At 49.2% G+C, this 19,038-nt stretch overlaps 5 non-coding genes across 5 annotated transcripts; all 5 read right to left on the bottom strand.

Annotated features, from left to right (window-relative positions):
* Positions 1-1,956: 1,956 nt before the first annotated feature.
* Positions 1,957-2,030, bottom strand: Trnaa-agc (transfer RNA alanine (anticodon AGC)). The gene has a single exon. It is a non-coding gene; the product is annotated as a tRNA-Ala (tRNA).
* Positions 2,031-6,705: 4,675 nt separating this feature from the next.
* Trnaa-agc (transfer RNA alanine (anticodon AGC)) lies at positions 6,706-6,779 on the bottom strand. The gene has a single exon. It is a non-coding gene; the product is annotated as a tRNA-Ala (tRNA).
* Positions 6,780-8,285: 1,506 nt separating this feature from the next.
* On the bottom strand, positions 8,286-8,359 carry Trnaa-agc (transfer RNA alanine (anticodon AGC)). The gene has a single exon. It is a non-coding gene; the product is annotated as a tRNA-Ala (tRNA).
* A 1,514-nt stretch (positions 8,360-9,873) lies between these two features.
* On the bottom strand, positions 9,874-9,947 carry Trnaa-agc (transfer RNA alanine (anticodon AGC)). The gene has a single exon. It is a non-coding gene; the product is annotated as a tRNA-Ala (tRNA).
* A 7,843-nt stretch (positions 9,948-17,790) lies between these two features.
* Positions 17,791-17,864, bottom strand: Trnaa-agc (transfer RNA alanine (anticodon AGC)). Its single transcript has one exon. It is a non-coding gene; the product is annotated as a tRNA-Ala (tRNA).
* Between the last annotated feature and the right edge of the window lie 1,174 nt (positions 17,865-19,038).

The raw sequence follows: 19,038 nt of genomic DNA, 5'->3' as shown, positions 1-19,038 counted from the left end.
CTTGTCAGAGACAGACTATCGCAAAACATACAACTCACTCCATGAATTGATTGCTACGGCATCTGTTATCAGCAGTCACAACCAGCAACACCAGTAGCAGCCGACTGCACGCAAAGAATGGGAACGTGCAGTGGGATTTACGTGAAATCGGCGCAAGGCAGATCTTTCCGACGTAAGCCTGAGAATCTTATGGGAACATTTGTACTGTTTCTAAATTAAGTGTAGGTGTGGGAGGAGGGTGCTTCCTGCGCACGAATAAAAGCACGCTCGCCAATTGTGGATGTTAATCGTTCGCTCGTATCTGCCTACACACCTCTGCTGGTTGGGAATTATTCCACTTGCATGGCAAGGTGCGCATGTAGGTGTGTTAAAAATTCTGGAGGCGCTGGGTATCGATCCCAGTACCTCTGGCACGCTAAGCGAGCGCTCTACCATATGAGCTACGCCCACCCCCCCATTAACTAGTAGTGCTACATACAGTCATATCAACGTCACAGACCCTTGCACTCCCGTTATTCCGCAGACAAACCCTACTCTCTATGTATCAGTGAGGGTGTCTTTCAGGTTTCGTGCATTCTGTATCGAATCGTAGTTGGCCACAATGAAAGTGGCACGCATAACGTCGAAAATAGAGTTCAGACACCGCTCTGAGTAAGACGAACGTGTTGTCCACTCTCTAGACTTCAATGACGTTAAGCCGTGATACCTAAGACAGATCTGCACTCGATGACACCACGATAACAGCCGGTCCCCACACTTACATCTTGCTCTCCTTATGACAGTATACATCATATCAGTCTGTGACGCTGCTTTTGCAACTTTTTGCGTGCGTTTATGTTCGCCGCGACCAACACTTACCATGTACTGACCACAAAACATGGAGGAGCCAGGGCTTGAACCCGAGACCGTTCACACGCTAAGCGAACGATCTGTCAACTGAGCTACAGCTACACACACGACCAAGCCTGGCTATTCTCCATTCTTTGCGACTCTGATGTGCACGGACACGATGGTTGGTTGGTTTGTAGCGGCGAAGGTACCAGAATACAAAGGCGCGGACACGTTCATATACACAAGAGTTCCAAGTAGTTTCGATGCTCTGGTATTACGAATGCAAATTCCGTCTGTTTTGAACGTCTTAAATTGAAAGGGCGGTCACAAATTGGTCCATTTCACTCCTTGTCGACAATCACACAGCACCTGAGGTAACAAGCATATCTCGAGCCCCATTGTGCTCTCCATTGTTCATGCCAACTCAGTGCCTCGCTCTTTGCTACTGTGTAAAACTCTTGTCATCCAACTGCAAAACACTGGGACACAACAAGTTTCCGCGTCTCCATTGCGCTGATCGTACTACGAAACGCTCCCCAAACTTGGCAATCACCCATGCAGATGACTTTTCCGACTTTACGCAACGCTCACGCTAGTGACAGCCTTATTTATAGTTCGACGTCGCGCCAAAGCGAATGAGCACATTTCGCCTACGGCTTAGGCCGCTCTCCTAGTGTGGCTGCTCTGTGTCTGCAGGCAGCGAGGGGCTGCAAGCTTCCTGTGTTCGCACCTATATCACCTGTGCTTCCTTGTCAGAGACAGACTATCGCAAAACATACAACTCACTCCATGAATTGATTGCTACGGCATCTGTTATCAGCAGTCACAACCAGCAACACCAGTAGCAGCCGACTGCACGCAAAGAATGGGAACGTGCAGTGGGATTTACGTGAAATCGGCGCAAGGCAGATCTTTCCGACGTAGGCCTGAGAATCTTATGGGAACGTTTGTACTGTTTCTAAATTAAGTGTAGGTGTGGGAGGAGGGTGCTTCCTGCGCACGAATAAAAGCACGCTCGCCAATTGTGGATGTTAATCGTTCGCTCGTATCTGCCTACACACCTCTGCTGGTTGGGAATTATTCCACTTGCATGGCAAGGTGCGCATGTAGGTGTGTTAAAAATTCTGGAGGCGCTGGGTATCGATCCCAGTACCTCTCGCACGCTGGGCGAGCGCTCTACCATCTGAGCTACGCCCACCCCCCCCGTTAACTAGTAGTGCTACATACAGTCATAACAACGTCACAGACCCTTGCACTCCCATTATTCCGCAGACAAACCCTACTCTCTATGTATCAGTGAGGGTGTCTTTCAGGTTTCGTGCATTCTGTATCGAATCGTAGTTGGCCACAATGAAAGTGGCACGCATAACGTCGAAAATAGAGTTCAGACACCGCTCTGAGTAAGACGAACGTGTTGTCCACTCTCTAGACTTCAATGACGTTAAGCCGTGATACCTAAGACAGATCTGCACTCGATGACACCACGATAACAGCCGGTCCCCACACTTACATCTTGCTCTCCTTATGACAGTATACATCATATCAGTCTGTGACGCTGATTTTGCAACTTTTTGCGTGCGTTTATGTTCGCCGCGACCAACACTTACCATGTACTGACCACAAAACATGGAGGAGCCGGGGCTTGAAGCCGAGACCGTTCACACGCTAAGCGAACGATCTGTCAACTGAGCTACAGCTACACACACGACCAAGCCTGGCTATTCTCCATTCTTTGCGACTCTGATGTGCACGGACACGATGGTTGGTTGGTTTGTAGCGGCGAAGGTACCAGAATACAAAGGCGCGGACACGTTCATATACACAAGAGTTCCAAGTAGTTTCGATGCTCTGGTATTACGAATGCAAATTCCGTCTGTTTTGAACGTCTTAAATTGAAAGGGCGGTCACAAATTGGTCCATTTCACTCCTTGTCGACAATCACACAGCACCTGAGGTAACAAGCACATCTCGAGCCCCATTGTGCTCTCCATTGTTCATGCCAACTCAGTGCCTCGCTCTTTGCTACTGTGTAAAACTCTTGTCATCCAACTGCAAAACACTGGGACACAACAAGTTTCCGCGTCTCCATTGCACTGATCGTACTACGAAACGCTCCCCAAACTTGGCAATCACCCATGCAGATGACTTTTCCGACTTTACACGATGCTCACGCTAGTGACAGCCTTATTTATAGTTCGACGTCGCGCCAAAGCGAATGAGCACATTTCGCCTACGGCTTAGGCCGCTCTCCTAGTGTGGCTGCTCTGTGTCTGCAGGCAGCGAGGGGCTGCAAGCTTCCTGTGTTCGCACCTATATCACCTGTGCTTCCTTGTCAGAGACAGACTATCGCAAAACATACAACTCACTCCATGAATTGATTGCTACGGCATCTGTTATCAGCAGTCACAACCAGCAACACCAGTAGCAGCCGACTGCACGCAAAGAATGGGAACGTGCAGTGGGATTTACGTGAAATCGGCGCAAGGCAGATCTTTCCGACGTAAGCCTGAGAATCTTATGGGAACATTTGTACTGTTTCTAAATTAAGTGTAGGTGTGGGAGGAGGGTGCTTCCTGCGCACGAATAAAAGCACGCTCGCCAATTGTGGATGTTAATCGTTCGCTCGTATCTGCCTACACACCTCTGCTGGTTGGGAATTATTCCACTTGCATGGCAAGGTGCGCATGTAGGTGTGTTAAAAATTCTGGAGGCGCTGGGTATCGATCCCAGTACCTCTGGCACGCTAAGCGAGCGCTCTACCATATGAGCTACGCCCACCCCCCCATTAACTAGTAGTGCTACATACAGTCATATCAACGTCACAGACCCTTGCACTCCCGTTATTCCGCAGACAAACCCTACTCTCTATGTATCAGTGAGGGTGTCTTTCAGGTTTCGTGCATTCTGTATCGAATCGTAGTTGGCCACAATGAAAGTGGCACGCATAACGTCGAAAATAGAGTTCAGACACCGCTCTGAGTAAGACGAACGTGTTGTCCACTCTCTAGACTTCAATGACGTTAAGCCGTGATACCTAAGACAGATCTGCACTCGATGACACCACGATAACAGCCGGTCCCCACACTTACATCTTGCTCTCCTTATGACAGTATACATCATATCAGTCTGTGACGCTGCTTTTGCAACTTTTTGCGTGCGTTTATGTTCGCCGCGACCAACACTTACCATGTACTGACCACAAAACATGGAGGAGCCGGGGCTTGAACCCGAGACCGTTCACACGCTAAGCGAACGATCTGTCAACTGAGCTACAGCTACACACACGACCAAGCCTGGCTATTCTCCATTCTTTGCGACTCTGATGTGCACGGACACGATGGTTGGTTGGTTTGTAGCGGCGAAGGTACCAGAATAAAAAGGCGCGGACACGTTCATATACACAAGAGTTCCAAGTAGTTTCGATGCTCTGGTATTACGAATGCAAATTCCGTCTGTTTTGAACGTCTTAAATTGAAAGGGCGGTCACAAATTGGTCCATTTCACTCCTTGTCCACAATCACACAGCACCTGAGGTAACAAGCACATCTCGAGCCCCATTGTGCTCTCCATTGTTCATGCCAACTCAGTGCCTCGCTCTTTGCTACTGTGTAAAACTCTTGTCATCCAACTGCAAAACACTGGGACACAACAAGTTTCCGCGTCTCCATTGCACTGATCGTACTACGAAACGCTCCCCAAACTTGGCAATCACCCATGCAGATGACTTTTCCGACTTTACACGACGCTCACGCATCGCTCACGCTAGTGACAGCCTTATTTATAGTTCGACGTCGCGCCAAAGCGAATGAGCACATTTCGCCTACGGCTTAGGCCGCTCTCCTAGTGTGGCTGCTCTGTGTCTGCAGGCAGCGAGGGGCTGCAAGCTTCCTGTGTTCGCACCTATATCACCTGTGCTTCCTTGTCAGAGACAGACTATCGCAAAACATACAACTCACTCCATGAATTGATTGCTACGGCATCTGTTATCAGCAGTCACAACCAGCAACACCAGTAGCAGCCGACTGCACGCAAAGAATGGGAACGTGCAGTGGGATTTACGTGAAATCGGCGCAAGGCAGATCTTTCCGACGTAAGCCTGAGAATCTTATGGGAACATTTGTACTGTTTCTAAATTAAGTGTAGGTGTGGGAGGAGGGTGCTTCCTGCGCACGAATAAAAGCACGCTCGCCAATTGTGGATGTTAATCGTTCGCTCGTATCTGCCTACACACCTCTGCTGGTTGGGAATTATTCCACTTGCATGGCAAGGTGCGCATGTAGGTGTGTTAAAAATTCTGGAGGCGCTGGGTATCGATCCCAGTACCTCTGGCACGCTAAGCGAGCGCTCTACCATATGAGCTACGCCCACCCCCCCATTAACTAGTAGTGCTACATACAGTCATATCAACGTCACAGACCCTTGCACTCCCGTTATTCCGCAGACAAACCCTACTCTCTATGTATCAGTGAGGGTGTCTTTCAGGTTTCGTGCATTCTGTATCGAATCGTAGTTGGCCACAATGAAAGTGGCACGCATAACGTCGAAAATAGAGTTCAGACACCGCTCTGAGTAAGACGAACGTGTTGTCCACTCTCTAGACTTCAATGACGTTAAGCCGTGATACCTAAGACAGATCTGCACTCGATGACACCACGATAACAGCCGGTCCCCACACTTACATCTTGCTCTCCTTATGACAGTATACATCATATCAGTCTGTGACGCTGCTTTTGCAACTTTTTGCGTGCGTTTATGTTCGCCGCGACCAACACTTACCATGTACTGACCACAAAACATGGAGGAGCCAGGGCTTGAACCCGAGACCGTTCACACGCTAAGCGAACGATCTGTCAACTGAGCTACAGCTACACACACGACCAAGCCTGGCTATTCTCCATTCTTTGCGACTCTGATGTGCACGGACACGATGGTTGGTTGGTTTGTAGCGGCGAAGGTACCAGAATACAAAGGCGCGGACACGTTCATATACACAAGAGTTCCAAGTAGTTTCGATGCTCTGGTATTACGAATGCAAATTCCGTCTGTTTTGAACGTCTTAAATTGAAAGGGCGGTCACAAATTGGTCCATTTCACTCCTTGTCGACAATCACACAGCACCTGAGGTAACAAGCATATCTCGAGCCCCATTGTGCTCTCCATTGTTCATGCCAACTCAGTGCCTCGCTCTTTGCTACTGTGTAAAACTCTTGTCATCCAACTGCAAAACACTGGGACACAACAAGTTTCCGCGTCTCCATTGCGCTGATCGTACTACGAAACGCTCCCCAAACTTGGCAATCACCCATGCAGATGACTTTTCCGACTTTACGCAACGCTCACGCTAGTGACAGCCTTATTTATAGTTCGACGTCGCGCCAAAGCGAATGAGCACATTTCGCCTACGGCTTAGGCCGCTCTCCTAGTGTGGCTGCTCTGTGTCTGCAGGCAGCGAGGGGCTGCAAGCTTCCTGTGTTCGCACCTATATCACCTGTGCTTCCTTGTCAGAGACAGACTATCGCAAAACATACAACTCACTCCATGAATTGATTGCTACGGCATCTGTTATCAGCAGTCACAACCAGCAACACCAGTAGCAGCCGACTGCACGCAAAGAATGGGAACGTGCAGTGGGATTTACGTGAAATCGGCGCAAGGCAGATCTTTCCGACGTAGGCCTGAGAATCTTATGGGAACGTTTGTACTGTTTCTAAATTAAGTGTAGGTGTGGGAGGAGGGTGCTTCCTGCGCACGAATAAAAGCACGCTCGCCAATTGTGGATGTTAATCGTTCGCTCGTATCTGCCTACACACCTCTGCTGGTTGGGAATTATTCCACTTGCATGGCAAGGTGCGCATGTAGGTGTGTTAAAAATTCTGGAGGCGCTGGGTATCGATCCCAGTACCTCTCGCACGCTGGGCGAGCGCTCTACCATCTGAGCTACGCCCACCCCCCCCGTTAACTAGTAGTGCTACATACAGTCATAACAACGTCACAGACCCTTGCACTCCCATTATTCCGCAGACAAACCCTACTCTCTATGTATCAGTGAGGGTGTCTTTCAGGTTTCGTGCATTCTGTATCGAATCGTAGTTGGCCACAATGAAAGTGGCACGCATAACGTCGAAAATAGAGTTCAGACACCGCTCTGAGTAAGACGAACGTGTTGTCCACTCTCTAGACTTCAATGACGTTAAGCCGTGATACCTAAGACAGATCTGCACTCGATGACACCACGATAACAGCCGGTCCCCACACTTACATCTTGCTCTCCTTATGACAGTATACATCATATCAGTCTGTGACGCTGCTTTTGCAACTTTTTGCGTGCGTTTATGTTCGCCGCGACCAACACTTACCATGTACTGACCACAAAACATGGAGGAGCCGGGGCTTGAAGCCGAGACCGTTCACACGCTAAGCGAACGATCTGTCAACTGAGCTACAGCTACACACACGACCAAGCCTGGCTATTCTCCATTCTTTGCGACTCTGATGTGCACGGACACGATGGTTGGTTGGTTTGTAGCGGCGAAGGTACCAGAATACAAAGGCGCGGACACGTTCATATACACAAGAGTTCCAAGTAGTTTCGATGCTCTGGTATTACGAATGCAAATTCCGTCTGTTTTGAACGTCTTAAATTGAAAGGGCGGTCACAAATTGGTCCATTTCACTCCTTGTCGACAATCACACAGCACCTGAGGTAACAAGCACATCTCGAGCCCCATTGTGCTCTCCATTGTTCATGCCAACTCAGTGCCTCGCTCTTTGCTACTGTGTAAAACTCTTGTCATCCAACTGCAAAACACTGGGACACAACAAGTTTCCGCGTCTCCATTGCACTGATCGTACTACGAAACGCTCCCCAAACTTGGCAATCACCCATGCAGATGACTTTTCCGACTTTACACGATGCTCACGCTAGTGACAGCCTTATTTATAGTTCGACGTCGCGCCAAAGCGAATGAGCACATTTCGCCTACGGCTTAGGCCGCTCTCCTAGTGTGGCTGCTCTGTGTCTGCAGGCAGCGAGGGGCTGCAAGCTTCCTGTGTTCGCACCTATATCACCTGTGCTTCCTTGTCAGAGAGAGACTATCGCAAAACATACAACTCACTCCATGAATTGATTGCTACGGCATCTGTTATCAGCAGTCACAACCAGCAACACCAGTAGCAGACGACTGCACGCAAAGAATGGGAACGTGCAGTGGGATTTACGTGAAATCGGCGCAAGGCAGATCTTTCCGACGTAGGCCTGAGAATCTTATGGGAACATTTGTACTGTTTCTAAATTAAGTGTAGGTGTGGGAGGAGGGTGCTTCCTGCGCACGAATAAAAGCACGCTCGCCAATTGTGGATGTTAATCGTTCGCTCGTATCTGCCTACACACCTCTGCTGGTTGGGAATTATTCCACTTACATGGCAAGGTGCGCATGTAGGTGTGTTAAAAATTCTGGAGGCGCTGGGTATCGATCCCAGTACCTCTCGCACGCTGGGCGAGCGCTCTACCATCTGAGCTACGCCCACCCCCCCGTTAACTAGTAGTGCTACATACAGTCATATCAACGTCACAGACCCTTGCACTCCCATTATTCCGCAGACAAACCCTACTCTCTATGTATCAGTGAGGGTGTCTTTCAGGTTTCGTGCATTCTGTATCGAATCGTAGTTGGCCACAATGAAAGTGGCACGCATAACGTCGAAAATAGAGTTCAGACACCGCTCTGAGTAAGACGAACGTGTTGTCCACTCTCTAGACTTCAATGACGTTAAGCCGTGATACCTAAGACAGATCTGCACTCGATGACACCACGATAACAGCCGGTCCCCACATTTACATCTTGCTCTCCTTATGACAGTATGCATCATATCAGTCTGTGACGCTGGTTTTGCAACTTTTTGCGTGCGTTTATGTTCGCCGCGACCAACACTTACCATGTACTGACCACAAAACATGGAGGAGCCGGGGCTTGAAGCCGAGACCGTTCACACGCTAAGCGAACGATCTGTCAACTGAGCTACAGCTACACACACGACCAAGCCTGGCTATTCTCCATTCTTTGCGACTGATGTGCACGGACACGATGGTTGGTTGGTTTGTAGCGGCGAAGGTACCAGAATACAAAGGCGCGGACACGTTCATATACACAAGAGTTCCAAGTAGTTTCGATGCTCTGGTATTACGAATGCAAATTCCGTCTGTTTTGAACGTCTTAAATTGAAAGGGCGGTCACAAATTGGTCCATTTCACTCCTTGTCGACAATCACACAGCACCTGAGGTAACAAGCACATCTCGAGCCCCATTGTGCTCTCCATTGTTCATGCCAACTCAGTGCCTCGCTCTTTGCTACTGTGTAAAACTCTTGTCATCCAACTGCAAAACACTGGGACACAACAAGTTTCCGCGTCTCCATTGCACTGATCGTACTACGAAACGCTCCCCAAACTTGGCAATCACCCATGCAGATGACTTTTCCGACTTTACACGACGCTCACGCAACGCTCACGCTAGTGACAGCCTTATTTATAGTTCGACGTCGCGCCAAAGCGAATGAGCACATTTCGCCTACGGCTTAGGCCGCTCTCCTAGTGTGGCTGCTCTGTGTCTGCAGGCAGCGAGGGGCTGCAAGCTTCCTGTGTTCGCACCTATATCACCTGTGCTTCCTTGTCAGAGACAGACTATCGCAAAACATACAACTCACTCCATGAATTGATTGCTACGGCATCTGTTATCAGCAGTCACAACCAGCAACACCAGTAGCAGCCGACTGCACGCAAAGAATGGGAACGTGCAGTGGGATTTCCGTGAAATCGGCGCAAGGCAGATCTTTCCGACGTAGGCCTGAGAATCTTATGGGAACGTTTGTACTGTTTCTAAATTAAGTGTAGGTGTGGGAGGAGGGTGCTTCCTGCGCACGAATAAAAGCACGCTCGCCAATTGTGGATGTTAATCGTTCGCTCGTATCTGCCTACACACCTCTGCTGGTTGGGAATTATTCCACTTGCATGGCAAGGTGCGCATGTAGGTGTGTTAAAAATTCTGGAGGCGCTGGGTATCGATCCCAGTACCTCTCGCACGCTGGGCGAGCGCTCTACCATCTGAGCTACGCCCACCCCCCCGTTAACTAGTAGTGCTACATACAGTCATATCAACGTCACAGACCCTTGCACTCCCATTATTCCGCAGACAAACCCTACTCTCTATGTATCAGTGAGGGTGTCTTTCAGGTTTCGTGCATTCTGTATCGAATCGTAGTTGGCCACAATGAAAGTGGCACGCATAACGTCGAAAATAGAGTTGAGACACCGCTCTGAGTAAGACGAACGTGTTGTCCACTCTCTAGACTTCAATGACGTTAAGCCGTGATACCTAAGACAGATCTGCACTCGATGACACCACGATAACAGCCGGTCCCCACACTTACATCTTGCTCTCCTTATGACAGTATACATCATATCAGTCTGTGACGCTGCTTTTGCAACTTTTTGCGTGCGTTTATGTTCGCCGCGACCAACACTTACCATGTACTGACCACAAAACATGGAGGAGCCGGGGCTTGAACCCGAGACCGTTCACACGCTAAGCGAACGATCTGTCAACTGAGCTACAGCTACACACACGACCAAGCCTGGCTATTCTCCATTCTTTGCGACTCTGATGTGCACGGACACGATGGTTGGTTGGTTTGTAGCGGCGAAGGTACCAGAATACAAAGGCGCGGACACGTTCATATACACAAGAGTTCCAAGTAGTTTCGATGCTCTGGTATTACGAATGCAAATTCCGTCTGTTTTGAACGTCTTAAATTGAAAGGGCGGTCACAAATTGGTCCATTTCACTCCTTGTCGACAATCACACAGCACCTGAGGTAACAAGCACATCTCGAGCCCCATTGTGCTCTCCATTGTTCATGCCAACTCAGTGCCTCGCTCTTTGCTACTGTGTAAAACTCTTGTCATCCAACTGCAAAACACTGGGACACAACAAGTTTCCGCGTCTCCATTGCACTGATCGTACTACGAAACGCTCCCCAAACTTGGCAATCACCCATGCAGATGACTTTTCCGACTTTACACGACGCTCACGCATCGTTCACGCTAGTGACAGCCTTATTTATAGTTCGACGTCGCGCCAAAGCGAATGAGCACATTTCGCCTACGGCTTAGGCCGCTCTCCTAGTGTGGCTGCTCTGTGTCTGCAGGCAGCGAGGGGCTGCAAGCTTCCTGTGTTCGCACCTATATCACCTGTGCTTCCTTGTCAGAGACAGACTATCGCAAAACATACAACTCACTCCATGAATTGATTGCTACGGCATCTGTTATCAGCAGTCACAACCAGCAACACCAGTAGCAGCCGACTGCACGCAAAGAATGGGAACGTGCAGTGGGATTTCCGTGAAATCGGCGCAAGGCAGATCTTTCCGACGTAAGCCTGAGAATCTTATGGGAACATTTGTACTGTTTCTAAATTAAGTGTAGGTGTGGGAGGAGGGTGCTTCCTGCGCACGAATAAAAGCACGCTCGCCAATTGTGGATGTTAATCGTTCGCTCGTATCTGCCTACACACCTCTGCTGGTTGGGAATTATTCCACTTGCATGGCAAGGTGCGCATGTAGGTGTGTTAAAAATTCTGGAGGCGCTGGGTATCGATCCCAGTACCTCTGGCACGCTAAGCGAGCGCTCTACCATCTGAGCTACGCCCACCGCCCCATTAACTAGTAGTGCTACATACAGTCATATCAACGTCACAGACCCTTGCACTCCCGTTATTCCGCAGACAAACCCTACTCTCTATGTATCAGTGAGGGTGTCTTTCAGGTTTCGTGCATTCTGTATCGAATCGTAGTTGGCCACAATGAAAGTGGCACGCATAACGTCGAAAATAGAGTTCAGACACCGCTCTGAGTAAGACGAACGTGTTGTCCACTCTCTAGACTTCAATGACGTTAAGCCGTGATACCTAAGACAGATCTGCACTCGATGACACCACGATAACAGCCGGTCCCCACACTTACATCTTGCTCTCCTTATGACAGTATACATCATATCAGTCTGTGACGCTGCTTTTGCAACTTTTTGCGTGCGTTTATGTTCGCCGCGACCAACACTTACCATGTACTGACCACAAAACATGGAGGAGCCAGGGCTTGAACCCGAGACCGTTCACACGCTAAGCGAACGATCTGTCAACTGAGCTACAGCTACACACACGACCAAGCCTGGCTATTCTCCATTCTTTGCGACTCTGATGTGCACGGACACGATGGTTGGTTGGTTTGTAGCGGCGAAGGTACCAGAATACAAAGGCGCGGACACGTTCATATACACAAGAGTTCCAAGTAGTTTCGATGCTCTGGTATTACGAATGCAAATTCCGTCTGTTTTGAACGTCTTAAATTGAAAGGGCGGTCACAAATTGGTCCATTTCACTCCTTGTCGACAATCACACAGCACCTGAGGTAACAAGCATATCTCGAGCCCCATTGTGCTCTCCATTGTTCTTGCCAACTCAGTGCCTCGCTCTTTGCTACTGTGTAAAACTCTTGTCATCCAACTGCAAAACACTGGGACACAACAAGTTTCCGCGTCTCCATTGCGCTGATCGTACTACGAAACGCTCCCCAAACTTGGCAATCACCCATGCAGATGACTTTTCCGACTTTACGCAACGCTCACGCTAGTGACAGCCTTATTTATAGTTCGACGTCGCGCCAAAGCGAATGAGCACATTTCGCCTACGGCTTAGGCCGCTCTCCTAGTGTGGCTGCTCTGTGTCTGCAGGCAGCGAGGGGCTGCAAGCTTCCTGTGTTCGCACCTATATCACCTGTGCTTCCTTGTCAGAGACAGACTATCGCAAAACATACAACTCACTCCATGAATTGATTGCTACGGCATCTGTTATCAGCAGTCACAACCAGCAACACCAGTAGCAGCCGACTGCACGCAAAGAATGGGAACGTGCAGTGGGATTTACGTGAAATCGGCGCAAGGCAGATCTTTCCGACGTAGGCCTGAGAATCTTATGGGAACGTTTGTACTGTTTCTAAATTAAGTGTAGGTGTGGGAGGAGGGTGCTTCCTGCGCACGAATAAAAGCACGCTCGCCAATTGTGGATGTTAATCGTTCGCTCGTATCTGCCTACACACCTCTGCTGGTTGGGAATTATTCCACTTGCATGGCAAGGTGCGCATGTAGGTGTGTTAAAAATTCTGGAGGCGCAGGGTATCGATCCCAGTACCTCTCGCACGCTGGGCGAGCGCTCTACCATCTGAGCTACGCCCACCCCCCCGTTAACTAGTAGTGCTACATACAGTCATATCAACGTCACAGACCCTTGCACTCCCATTATTCCGCAGACAAACCCTACTCTCTATGTATCAGTGAGGGTGTCTTTCAGGTTTCGTGCATTCTGTATCGAATCGTAGTTGGCCACAATGAAAGTGGCACGCATAACGTCGAAAATAGAGTTGAGACACCGCTCTGAGTAAGACGAACGTGTTGTCCACTCTCTAGACTTCAATGACGTTAAGCCGTGATACCTAAGACAGATCTGCACTCGATGACACCACGATAACAGCCGGTCCCCACACTTACATCTTGCTCTCCTTATGACAGTATACATCATATCAGTCTGTGACGCTGCTTTTGCAACTTTTTGCGTGCGTTTATGTTCGCCGCGACCAACACTTACCATGTACTGACCACAAAACATGGAGGAGCCGGGGCTTGAAGCCGAGACCGTTCACACGCTAAGCGAACGATCTGTCAACTGAGCTACAGCTACACACACGACCAAGCCTGGCTATTCTCCATTCTTTGCGACTCTGATGTGCACGGACACGATGGTTGGTTGGTTTGTAGCGGCGAAGGTACCAGAATACAAAGGCGCGGACACGTTCATATACACAAGAGTTCCAAGTAGTTTCGATGCTCTGGTATTACGAATGCAAATTCCGTCTGTTTTGAACGTCTTAAATTGAAAGGGCGGTCACAAATTGGTCCATTTCACTCCTTGTCGACAATCACACAGCACCTGAGGTAACAAGCACATCTCGAGCCCCATTGTGCTCTCCATTGTTCATGCCAACTCAGTGCCTCGCTCTTTGCTACTGTGTAAAACTCTTGTCATCCAACTGCAAAACACTGGGACACAACAAGTTTCCGCGTCTCCATTGCACTGATCGTACTACGAAACGCTCCCCAAACTTGGCAATCACCCATGCAGATGACTTTTCCGACTTTACACGACGCTCACGCATCGCTCACGCTAGTGACAGCCTTATTTATAGTTCGACGTCGCGCCAAAGCGAATGAGCACATTTCGCCTACGGCTTAGGCCGCTCTCCTAGTGTGGCTGCTCTGTGTCTGCAGGCAGCGAGGGGCTGCAAGCTTCCTGTGTTCGCACCTATATCACCTGTGCTTCCTTGTCAGAGACAGACTATCGCAAAACATACAACTCACTCCATGAATTGATTGCTACGGCATCTGTTATCAGCAGTCACAACCAGCAACACCAGTAGCAGCCGACTGCACGCAAAGAATGGGAACGTGCAGTGGGATTTACGTGAAATCGGCGCAAGGCAGATCTTTCCGACGTAAGCCTGAGAATCTTATGGGAACATTTGTACTGTTTCTAAATTAAGTGTAGGTGTGGGAGGAGGGTGCTTCCTGCGCACGAATAAAAGCACGCTCGCCAATTGTGGATGTTAATCGTTCGCTCGTATCTGCCTACACACCTCTGCTGGTTGGGAATTATTCCACTTGCATGGCAAGGTGCGCATGTAGGTGTGTTAAAAATTCTGGAGGCGCTGGGTATCGATCCCAGTACCTCTGGCACGCTAAGCGAGCGCTCTACCATCTGAGCTACGCCCACCCCCCCATTAACTAGTAGTGCTACATACAGTCATATCAACGTCACAGACCCTTGCACTCCCGTTATTCCGCAGACAAACCCTACTCTCTATGTATCAGTGAGGGTGTCTTTCAGGTTTCGTGCATTCTGTATCGAATCGTAGTTGGCCACAATGAAAGTGGCACGCATAACGTCGAAAATAGAGTTCAGACACCGCTCTGAGTAAGACGAACGTGTTGTCCACTCTCTAGACTTCAATGACGTTAAGCCGTGATACCTAAGACAGATCTGCACTCGATGACACCACGATAACAGCCGGTCCCCACACTTACATCTTGCTCTCCTTATGACAGTATACATCATATCAGTCTGTGACGCTGCTTTTGCAACTTTTTGCGTGCGTTTATGTTCGCCGCGACCAACACTTACCATGTACTGACCACAAAACATGGAGGAGCCAGGGCTTGAACCCGAGACCGTTCACACGCTAAGCGAACGATCTGTCAACTGAGCTACAGCTACACACACGACCAAGCCTGGCTATTCTCCATTCTTTGCGACTCTGATGTGCACGGACACGATGGTTGGTTGGTTTGTAGCGGCGAAGGTACCAGAATACAAAGGCGCGGACACGTTCATATACACAAGAGTTCCAAGTAGTTTCGATGCTCTGGTATTACGAATGCAAATTCCGTCTGTTTTGAACGTCTTAAATTGAAAGGGCGGTCACAAATTGGTCCATTTCACTCCTTGTCGACAATCACACAGCACCTGAGGTAACAAGCATATCTCGAGCCCCATTGTGCTCTCCATTGTTCATGCCAACTCAGTGCCTCGCTCTTTGCTACTGTGTAAAACTCTTGTCATCCAACTGCAAAACACTGGGACACAACAAGTTTCCGCGTCTCCATTGCGCTGATCGTACTACGAAACGCTCCCCAAACTTGGCAATCACCCATGCAGATGACTTTTCCGACTTTACGCAACGCTCACGCTAGTGACAGCCTTATTTATAGTTCGACGTCGCGCCAAAGCGAATGAGCACATTTCGCCTACGGCTTAGGCCGCTCTCCTAGTGTGGCTGCTCTGTGTCTGCAGGCAGCGAGGGGCTGCAAGCTTCCTGTGTTCGCACCTATATCACCTGTGCTTCCTTGTCAGAGACAGACTATCGCAAAACATACAACTCACTCCATGAATTGATTGCTACGGCATCTGTTATCAGCAGTCACAACCAGCAACACCAGTAGCAGCCGACTGCACGCAAAGAATGGGAACGTGCAGTGGGATTTACGTGAAATCGGCGCAAGGCAGATCTTTCCGACGTAGGCCTGAGAATCTTATGGGAACATTTGTACTGTTTCTAAATTAAGTGTAGGTGTGGGAGGAGGGTGCTTCCTGCGCACGAATAAAAGCACGCTCGCCAATTGTGGATGTTAATCGTTCGCTCGTATCTGCCTACACACCTCTGCTGGTTGGGAATTATTCCACTTGCATGGCAAGGTGCGCATGTAGGTGTGTTAAAAATTCTAGAGGCGCTGGGTATCGATCCCAGTACCTCTCGCACGCTGGGCGAGCGCTCTACCATCTGAGCTACGCCCACCCCCCCGTTAACTAGTAGTGCTACATACAGTCATATCAACGTCACAGACCCTTGCACTCCCATTATTCCGCAGACAAACCCTACTCTCTATGTATCAGTGAGGGTGTCTTTCAGGTTTCGTGCATTCTGTATCGAATCGTAGTTGGCCACAATGAAAGTGGCACGCATAACGTCGAAAATAGAGTTGAGACACCGCTCTGAGTAAGACGAACGTGTTGTCCACTCTCTAGACTTCAATGACGTTAAGCCGTGATACCTAAGACAGATCTGCACTCGATGACACCACGATAACAGCCGGTCCCCACACTTACATCTTGCTCTCCTTATGACAGTATACATCATATCAGTCTGTGACGCTGCTTTTGCAACTTTTTGCGTGCGTTTATGTTCGCCGCGACCAACACTTACCATGTACTGACCACAAAACATGGAGGAGCCAGGGCTTGAACCCGAGACCGTTCACACGCTAAGCGAACGATCTGTCAACTGAGCTACAGCTACACACACGACCAAGCCTGGCTATTCTCCATTCTTTGCGACTCTGATGTGCACGGACACGATGGTTGGTTGGTTTGTAGCGGCGAAGGTACCAGAATACAAAGGCGCGGACACGTTCATATACACAAGAGTTCCAAGTAGTTTCGATGCTCTGGTATTACGAATGCAAATTCCGTCTGTTTTGAACGTCTTAAATTGAAAGGGCGGTCACAAATTGGTCCATTTCACTCCTTGTCGACAATCACACAGCACCTGAGGTAACAAGCATATCTCGAGCCCCATTGTGCTCTCCATTGTTCATGCCAACTCAGTGCCTCGCTCTTTGCTACTGTGTAAAACTCTTGTCATCCAACTGCAAAACACTGGGACACAACAAGTTTCCGCGTCTCCATTGCGCTGATCGTACTACGAAACGCTCCCCAAACTTGGCAATCACCCATGCAGATGACTTTTCCGACTTTACGCATCGCTCACGCTAGTGACAGCCTTATTTATAGTTCGACGTCGCGCCAAAGCGAATGAGCACATTTCGCCTACGGCTTAGGCCGCTCTCCTAGTGTGGCTGCTCTGTGTCTGCAGGCAGCGAGGGGCTGCAAGCTTCCTGTGTTCGCACCTATATCACCTGTGCTTCCTTGTCAGAGACAGACTATCGCAAAACATACAACTCACTCCATGAATTGATTGCTACGGCATCTGTTATCAGCAGTCACAACCAGCAACACCAGTAGCAGCCGACTGCACGCAAAGAATGGGAACGTGCAGTGGGATTTACGTGAAATCGGCGCAAGGCAGATCTTTCCGACGTAAGTCTGAGAATCTTATGGGAACATTTGTACTGTTTCTAAATTAAGTGTAGGTGTGGGAGGAGGGTGCTTCCTGCGCACGAATAAAAGAACGCTCGCCAATTGTGGATGTTAATCGTTCGCTCGTATCTGCCTACACACCTCTGCTGGTTGGGAATTATTCCACTTGCATGGCAAGGTGCGCATGTAGGTGTGTTAAAAATTCTGGAGGCGCTGGGTATCGATCCCAGTACCTCTCGCACGCTAAGCGAGCGCTCTACCATCTGAGCTACGCCCACCCCCCCCATTAACGAGTAGTGCTACATACAGTCATATCAACGTCACAGACCCTTGCACTCCCGTTATTCCGCAGACAAACCCTACTCTCTATGTATCAGTGAGGGTGTCTTTCAGGTTTCGTGCATTCTGTATCGAATCGTAGTTGGCCACAATGAAAGTGGCACGCATAACGTCGAAAATAGAGTTGAGACACCGCTCTGAGTAAGACGAACGTGTTGTCCACTCTCTAGACTTCAATGACGTTAAGCCGTGATACCTAAGACAGATCTGCACTCGATGACACCACGATAACAGCCGGTCCCCACACTTACATCTTGCTCTCCTTATGACAGTATACATCATATCAGTCTGTGACGCTGCTTTTGCAACTTTTTGCGTGCGTTTATGTTCGCCGCGACCAACACTTACCATGTACTGACCACAAAACATGGAGGAGCCGGGGCTTGAAGCCGAGACCGTTCACACGCTAAGCGAACGATCTGTCAACTGAGCTACAGCTACACACACGACCAAGCCTGGCTATTCTCCATTCTTTGCGACTCTGATGTGCACGGACACGATGGTTGGTTGGTTTGTAGCGGCGAAGGTACCAGAATACAAAGGCGCGGACACGTTCATATACACAAGAGTTCCAAGTAGTTTCGATGCTCTGGTATTACGAATGCAAATTCCGTCTGTTTTGAACGTCTTAAATTGAAAGGGCGGTCACAAATTGGTCCATTTCACTCCTTGTCGACAATCACACAGCACCTGAGGTAACAAGCACATCTCGAGCCCCATTGTGCTCTCCATTGTTCATGCCAACTCAGTGCCTCGCTCTTTGCTACTGTGTAAAACTCTTGTCATCCAACTGCAAAACACTGGGACACAACAAGTTTCCGCGTCTCCATTGCACTGATCGTACTACGAAACGCTCCCCAAACTTGGCAATCACCCATGCAGATGACTTTTCCGACTTTACACGACGCTCACGCTAGTGACAGCCTTATTTATAGTTCGACGTCGCGCCAAAGCGAATGAGCACATTTCGCCTACGGCTTAGGCCGCTCTCCTAGTGTGGCTGCTCTGTGTCTGCAGGCAGCGAGGGGCTGCAAGCTTCCTGTGTTCGCACCTATATCACCTGTGCTTCCTTGTCAGAGACAGACTATCGCAAAACATACAACTCACTCCATGA

The sequence above is a fragment of the Schistocerca gregaria genome, unplaced genomic scaffold (assembly GCF_023897955.1).
Source record: "Schistocerca gregaria isolate iqSchGreg1 unplaced genomic scaffold, iqSchGreg1.2 ptg000451l, whole genome shotgun sequence".
NCBI classification, from domain to species: Eukaryota; Metazoa; Arthropoda; class Insecta; order Orthoptera; family Acrididae; genus Schistocerca; species Schistocerca gregaria.
The sequence above is the reverse complement of the archived record's forward strand: the minus strand, read 5'-3'. Positions and strand labels throughout refer to the sequence as shown.